We start from the raw sequence: 8928 nt of genomic DNA, 5'->3' as shown, positions 1-8928 counted from the left end.
TCCGCGATGTGGATTTTGTCGCGTTCCGGGTCATTCTAAGGACGAGTGTCGAAAGTTACGTGATAAACAATCTAAAGACACACCGACAATTCCGAAAGAAACCGCGAGTTCTCCGCGTACGATTAGTGCTACCGTCGGAGCATCCACTTCGAACTCGTCGCGAAATAGTGTAAACAACCCGTTATCATGTTACGGATGCGGGAAACCGGGTTTTATCAGAGCCAACTGCCCAGTTTGTAGTCATACAGTAACATCTTCGCTAGATTTCTCTTCCTTAGACACGTTTATTTCACCTCAACCCAGACCTGTTCTACGTATTAATATATTAGGTCATGAGGGCCAAGGGTTAATAGATACAGGTGCTAAACAAAGTATAGCTGGTACAACGTTGTACAACCTTTTAGAAAACAAAGGACAAAGTTTTAAGTCCGAGCAAATTTCTGTAAAATTCGCTGATGGTGTTGGGAGAACAGAACTAGTGTTGACAACTTTAGTCGATGTACACATAAGAGGTAAAACGGTGCCTACAAAGTTTATAATTTTTCCTGATGCACCTAATAAAACTCTGTTAGGTATCGATTTTTTGATAAATGCACAAATCGCTCTAGATTTTCACAATAAAGAATGGTATTTTGCAAATGACAGCACACGACAGCAGTTGCTTTTTGAAGATACAGGTACAGAATGTATTGAAATTCATTTTTGTGAAAACTTGAGACCAGATGAAGGAACGATGCTAGCGGATTATGAACGCAATCGACTGGATGAATTTTTAGAAGGTAGGAAGGATACTTTCAGAATGGGGGGAGAGCCTACAGCCTACGCTGAGCATCGCATTAACACAGGAAATAATGCACCCATCGCACTGCCACCATATCGGATGTCACCTGCAAAGAGAGAGGTATTGAAAACCGAGCTAGATAAACTCCTGGAGGAGGGCATCATCGAAGAATGCGAAAGTGCGTGGGCCACGCCGGTAGTATTAGTACCGAAAAAGGATGGCGGTACGAGACTTTGCGTTGACTATCAACGTTTAAACGCCGTAACTACTAGTGACTCGTATCCGTTACCGCGTATGGACGATTTACTACACGCCGCGAAACGAACATTTTACATGTCTACGATAGACTTACGATCGGGGTATCATCAAGTCAACGTCGCGGAAGCGGACCGTGATAAGACTGCGTTTGTGTCACCGTTCGGGACTTTCCGATACTTACGGATGCCTTTTGGTCTCAAGGGAGCCCCAATGACTTTTCAAAGACTCATGGACCGTTTTCGTCGTGGTCTTAGTAACGTAGTGGTTTTAGGTTATTTAGACGATATCATCGTACTATCCAGCTCTTTTGATGAACATTTAAACGATCTAAAGTTAGTGTTCGATAGACTAGACCAATTTAACCTTCGGGCAAATCGGAAAAAGTGCGTGTTTGCTCGCGAAAAAGTAAAATACTTGGGACATTTGATCACTCAGCAAGGAATTTCGGTCGATCCGGATAAAACCGCTGCTATATCGGAACGGTTACCGCCGAGAAACGTTAAGGAAGTGCAATCTTTCCTTCAGACGGCTAGTTGGTTCCGCCGGTTTATAAATAATTTTGCGGACATATCCAGACCCTTGAGTGACTTAACCAGGAAAAATAAGCCATGGAAGTGGACGGAACTGGAACAGAACTCATTCGAAACACTTAAGAAGTTACTGATTACCGCTCCAATTTTACGGCAAGCAGATGAAAACCAACCGTATATCATTCGTACTGATGCCAGTGGTTACGCGTTAGGAGCAGTGTTGCTACAAGGAGATATCGATGACGAGCATCCCGTGGAATACGCTAGCAGACTTCTTACCGCTGCCGAGCGCAACTATTCTACTTCGGAAAGAGAAGCTTTAGCTGTTGTATGGGCCTTAGAAAAGTTCAGAGGTTATATTGAAGGTACGAAGATAACGCTGCAGACTGATCACCAACCCTTAAGGTGGCTGCTAAGCCTGAAAGCTCCCACAGGAAGGTTGGCAAGATGGTCACTATTGGTCCAAGGTTATAACTTAACCATCGATTATCTGCCAGGTAAACGTAACATGGTAGCCGATACACTTTCCAGACCGCCATGTGAACACAATGATGTACTGTCTTGCGAGATATGTGAAGTGCAAATTGACTTGCCTCATCGATCGGCATATGAGACCAGGGTGGAACAATTGAAAGACCCAGATGTCGCCAAAATAATTCAATCATTCGAAGACCCAAATTCGAATGAATATGTAAAATGGACAGATCGTGGATACTTGCTTACACAAGGAGTACTCTACCGTTATTCATCGGAAGAAGACGAAGAAGAGGCTCAGTTAGTAGTACCCACACACGAGCGTGAAGCCATTATGAGAGAATATCATGATGCACCGACGGCTGGTCATTATGGTATCGAACGTACGTTGAGAAGAATTGCTCAAAAATTCTTTTTTCCAGGCATGCGTCGTTTTATTGCTGAATACATTGATAAATGCCAAGATTGTCAAAGATATAAGGCCTCTAATCAGAAACCAGGTGGACTATTACAAACCCCTGTGTATGCGCAACGCTTCGAGACACTTGCCATCGACTTATTTGGACCGTTACCTGAAGGATCGAAAGGTGAACGTTGGATTCTCATAGTTGAAGACTCCTGTACTAAGTGGGTGGAGTTATTTGCCTTAACTCAAGCAACTGCACAAGAATGCGCTATGAAGCTTATTGACGAGGTATTCTTACGATTTGGCCTACCGAGAAGGATTATCAGTGATAATGGTGTGCAATTCGTGTCTGACGTGATGCAACAAGTTTGCTATGTGTTGCAAATCAAAGAGACCTTTACTCCACTCTATCACCCTTCTGCTAATATGGTAGAGCGCAAGAATAGAGACTTGAAGCCGAGACTTGCTATGCTTGTAGGAACGGAGCATAACATTTGGCCTGAGAAGTTGCCAATGGTTAGATTTGCCATGAACTCAGTATGGAGCGAGTCTACAGGACAAACCGCTGCTTACTTAACTTTTGGACGTGAGCTGCGAACTCTAGACCAAGTTAATCGAGATATTCGCCAAGTTGTAGAAACTGAGAATTTTATACCTCAAATATCTCCATACTTAAAACGCATGACTGAAACATGGCATGAATCGAAGATTAAGCATGACAACGCCCAAGATAGGCAAAAGAAATATGCTGATCGACGCCTGAAGGAACCCAGTCCATTCAAAGAGGGAGATCTAGTGTGGGCCAATACAACTGCTCCTAGTAATAGGTCGAAAGGACAGACGGCTAAATTCTACCCGAAGAGAGATGGACCCTATAGGATCAAGCGAGTGGTATCGCCTGTAAGTTATGAGCTTTGTGGAGTGGACACCCCTACTGCCCTCGGTGTGTTCCACGTATCGGCGCTTACACCTGCGAAGCTCAATGACTCTGAAGTTCCAACCCCTGTAGTGCCAAAACGAAGACGAGGACGTCCCAGGAAGAAAACTACATCTTCTGCTGGCCTCTCCTCTAACGATATCGATGCCAGGGGGGGAGACTGTAACAAAACGATCCCTTCTACGCCGTCTATGTAGGGAACGCGTCGGTAAGACGCGTACCATAGGATAAGACTTTCCGGGAACCAACGGTTTTTAGGTAGCACAATGCATCGATGGAAACGGATGTATTTACCTGAGAAAGATACAAAAGACCTTTCTCAGTTTGCTGTTTTTATTTTAGTTAGTTAGCATTGAGATCTTGTAACGTATAGACGAAAATACACCTTTTGTTCGATTATCGTGATTTTCTTATAATCAACCCTACAACCTGAGATCATTACCCTAAGTAATCTTCACAGACTATTTTATTCCAAGGAGATTAAGTCAGATCACACTATTGGCAACTGAGAATCTTAAAACATATGTCTTATTATATGCATTGTTGTCAGGTCTAAAAGTTACTTTTTCTCTTAAAGTTTTTTATACCTACCTAATAATATTAGTATAATTATTATATTATATTATATTATATTGTATTATATTATATTATATTATATTATATTATACTATATTATATTATATTATAGTATATTATATTAGATTATATTATATTATATAATTATATTATATTATAATAATTATACTATCATTTTTTAAAAAGGAATTTCTTTTTTAAGGAATGATAATATTATATAAAACTGGTGATTTTTTCCTTCGCCATGCGACGGGGGATACAATCAATTGCCATGTACAGTCGCTGTACTCAATTTTTTCTGGCATCCTCTAATTTTATTTGACAACCTTCAACGTTTTCTGACTCGTACTTTTTTTATTTTATAACTATAAGAAAGACTGGATTGATTTCGCTAATTTTGATTTTGAAATATTTTTAGAAGTCGTGTTCTCACCATAGGTATAATAACACAATAGATTAGGCCAGGTCCGAAAAATAGCGTAACGTGGAGCAGTTCGGGTCGGTGGTCTATCTATCTCTCTTTACCGGCGCTTAGCTTTCTCTCTCTAGCATATGATGGCTGCCGCCTCTGTGTCACTCAAGGTTCATAGATAGTATGCAATAATCTACCTTGTGTGTCACTGTCGTTCCATTACTCCCACCTCTTGGTAGATACGCTCACACTGGCACGACAGACAAAGATAGCTAGACCACTGTACTTAACCCGCGAGTAGTCACGCCGTTAGATAGAATCTCACATTTTATCCTTTTTCGCGATAACTTGATGAAAAATTTTGAAATTTTGAAAAAATTTCGTAAGTGCCTCGAGGAAGGGTGTAGTAATACGTAGGATTTTTTTATTTATTTATTTCTTCTTCTTCTTCTTTTTGTGGAATTTATGGCTATGGGGACAGCCAATTAGCTTTAATAATTGTTAGAAATAATATAAAATAAAAATTTGTTGTAAATCCGTATTTAAATTCCAATTTTGAGATAGAATCTAACACGCGACTATTCACGTTACAGAAGTGAGCGCGACTACTTCCGGGTTAATATTGGCGTTACACCCAGAGATATGTCAAGAATAGATCTGGCTAGGGATATGCTAAATAATGCATCGGGGTGTAACGTCAATATCAAGTACGGTGGTCTAGCTATCTTTGTCTGTCGTGCGAGTGTGAGCGTATCTACCAAGAGGTGGGAGTAATGGAACGACAGTTAAGGCCGCGTCCCACCATCAAATAATTTGATCAAACTGGTTTGAGCAAACTGAAAGTGACAATTAGTGACGTCACATCCTGAGTGTTCATTGTGGATAATAATGAAAAATTTTAATTTTAAATAAAGTACAAACAAGTTAGACAACTCAATACACAAAATTTGATCAAACTAGACTGATAGTGAGAGCACAGATTTTTAGAATTTCAAAAAAACTGCAATTGTGATGTCACTTTGACGTACTTCCGGAGTTTGCTCAAACTGTTTGATCAAATTATTTGATGGTGAGACGCGGCCTTTACACAGAGGCGGCAGCCATCATATGCTAGAGAGAGAAAGCTAAGCGCCAGTAGATAGAGATAGATAGACCACCGACCCGAACTGCTCCGCGTTACGCTATTTTTCGGAGTTGACCAAATCTATGTGTATAATATCTTTGGTTACCCCTCGATGCCACAGTATAGGAGGCCGATGCATTGAGTAGCATATCCCTAGCCAGATCTATTGTTGACATATCTCTGGTTCTCACTATCAAATAATGAGCCATGATAGTGCGACGTCAAAAGGTCCAAAAAGTTTCCAAACAAAGCAAAGGTTTGACATCTGTGAATTGTTTATACACGTGATTTGTGTAATCCATTTTAATTTTATTTTATTTTAACAATAATCTGCACATTTTTTCTTAAAGGCCCCATCTCACCATCAAATAATTGACAGTTATTTGATCAAACTTGACAGTCAAACTTGACTAGTGACACAAACTATACATACTAACTGTCACTTTGTGTCACTAACTGTCAAATTTGATCAAATAACTGTCAATTAGTTGATGGTGAGACGGGGCCTTAAGACACAATCCTTGTTAGTCATATCAATCATATTGCTTTTAATTTTATAAATGTCCTTACACAAAATCAAGGATTTACACACTAAATAGTACTTACTGCTCTTCAGGTTCTTAACCAGTCCTATATGGAAATATGGTGGGAAATATACTATGAGCATTGATTACAAGCACGGGTACCCAACACCCAACACATTACCATTTTGTAAAAATTAAACATCTTACAATAAGCAATATATTCCAATTATAAAAACCAAAACAAACACCACGTGTGAATTTTTGCTTTGTTTGGAAACTTTTCAGGGTAGCCAACATTGATTTGACGTCACGACTATCAAGGCCGCGTCTCACCATCAAATAATTTGATCAAACAGTTTGAGCACACTTGACGTACTTGAGGAAGTACGTCAAAGTGACGTCACAATTGCAGTTTTTTTGAAATTCTAAAAATCTGTGCTCTCACTATCAGTCTAGTTTGATCAAATTTTTTGTATTGAGTTGTCTAGGCCCCCTCACCATCAAATAATTGACAGTTATTTGATCAAACTTGACAGTTAGTGACACAAACTATACATACTAACTGTCACTTTGTGTCACTAACTGTCAAGTTTGATCAAATAACTGTCAATTATTTGATGGTGAGACGGAGCCTTAACTTGTTTGTACTTTATTTAAAATTAAAATTTTTCATTATTATCCACAATGAACACGCAGGATGTGACGTCACTAACTGTCACTTTCAGTTTGCTCAAACCAGTTTGATCAAATTATTTGATGGTGGGACGCGGTCTTTACAGTCTACTTGATCAAACTGGTTTGAGCAAACTGAAAGTTAGTGACGTCACATTCTGAGTTTTCATTGTGGATAATAAGGATAATAATGAAAAATTTTAATTTTAAGTAAGGTACAAACAAGTTAGACAACTCAATAAAAAAAATTTGATCAAACTAGACTGATAGTGAGAACACAGATTTTAAAATTTTAACAAACTGCAATTGTGACGCCACTTTGACGTACTTCCGGAGTTTGCTCAAACTGTTTAATGAAATTATTTAATAGTGAGAACACGACTTAACGCTCGGTTTCATAATCAGATAAAGTGAACTTTAAATTTTAAGTTGGTACCTTTATCAATAGCTAAGGCCATGATACTATAAATAAAGGCTAAGGCTAATAAATAAATGGCTAAGGCTACGTCGGGGCCGGCGTAGCTAAGCGGTAGTGTGCTTGGCTCGCGTGCCGGTGGTCCGGAGTTCAAATCCTACCGCCGGCAAGAACAACTAGACATTTTTAAAATTTTTATAGGCCCCAGGTCGACTCAGCCTGAATAAAATGAGTACCTTGGGTAAAACCAGGGGTAATAATAGGCGGTTGAAGCGTGGCACGCTGTTGAAGGTGGTTGAAGGTGTTACCTTCCTTGTATACCGTAGGCCCTAGATATTCGCTCTGAGCGTTAACAAAGTGTCAAAACAAAATCGACCGACCTGCTCATGGTGGCGGTTTTTTGAAATTTTATCAGGACGCTTTGTGTATGTTTAAATGAGACATTTAAAAAAAATGCCGTGTCACGCTAGTGATATTATGTATTAATATAAACAGAAAATAAAAAACGCACTTAATCTGATATAAATTCTTCTATTTCCAATATTGATTATCAGTTTGATTTTGTATACATAACCTCACTATCGCAGTTTATGTCAATAAATATTTATTAACGAAAAAGAAAATATTTTTGTTGCACTATAAATTACAGTATAAATTAATAACTAATGAATTAAACAATTGTATTCGGTTATTATCACTACAAAATAAAATATTCAAGTTTAACAAAATAATCCCATAAGACTCAATGTTAAAACGTCCTGACAAAATCTGACAGCGTGTCACGTGACTGTAGAGACTGTAGAGACGCACGGAGCCAATAGCAGACTACCCTGCTATACTCCCAAAGCCACGTGAGCGGTATAAAACGGGAGACTATTCATATTACCTTTATCAATGCAATAATTCATATGGGTAAATGTCAACGTTAAAGTGAACTTTAGTTGATGTTTAACACTTTAAAATTGACATTTACCCATAGGGCTTTTCATCGATTGGCATTTGTTTCGAGCTTCTGTCAGATGTTGTATAATCTGTGTACAATATTAATATACACGGATTATACAACATAAGACAGAAGCTCGAAACAAATGACTGTGAATGAAAATCCCCATATGATAAGGTTACCAACTTAAAATTTAAAGTCCACTTTAACTGATTATGAAACCGCACGTAAGGAAGAAGATCTCTATACCTACTCTATACATTGAATCTCATCAGATATCAAATGCGTTATTAGTTGTATAGAAAGTGTCTAAATAATGTGCTCCTTGTTCAAGAATATCTCTATTTTTGACAATATCGAAAATTAATATACGGAAAATATGTTTATAAATAAAAATAAGTTTAAAATATTGTTTATTTATTAGGTATAATAAAAAGTGTTTTTCAACATTTACTCTGCGATAAAGTTTAAAATTCAAAACCCTCCAATGATTGACAGACGCCTATAAAAGACTTTGGCCAGAAGCAGAAGACCAAGCTGCTAGGTCAATTCCAGAGAGTCGTCAATGGACGACACCTGCCACAAGCCAAGAATTTATAAAATATTCAGTGATGAGCGAGCTAATAACGGGCAAAATAACGTAAAAGAGAGAAAAGATAACACGTTGTGAAATAAAAAGAGATGACACTAGTAGAGATGTAAAATTATCAATAGGAAGCTATACTTAAATTTATATTACATAGTTTCTCACCTTTAGACGTCTGTGACAGGAGAATTTTATAAAATTGTGTAACAGTGGCACTTGTCATCATAGATATAACAGAATAGATTAGGCCAGTTCGAAAAATAGCGTAACGCGGAACAGTTCGGGTCGGTG

This window comes from Diabrotica virgifera, chromosome 8 (genome assembly GCF_917563875.1).
Source record: "Diabrotica virgifera virgifera chromosome 8, PGI_DIABVI_V3a".
In the NCBI taxonomy this organism is placed as follows: domain Eukaryota; kingdom Metazoa; phylum Arthropoda; class Insecta; order Coleoptera; family Chrysomelidae; genus Diabrotica; species Diabrotica virgifera.
This window is presented reverse-complemented; position numbering follows the sequence as displayed.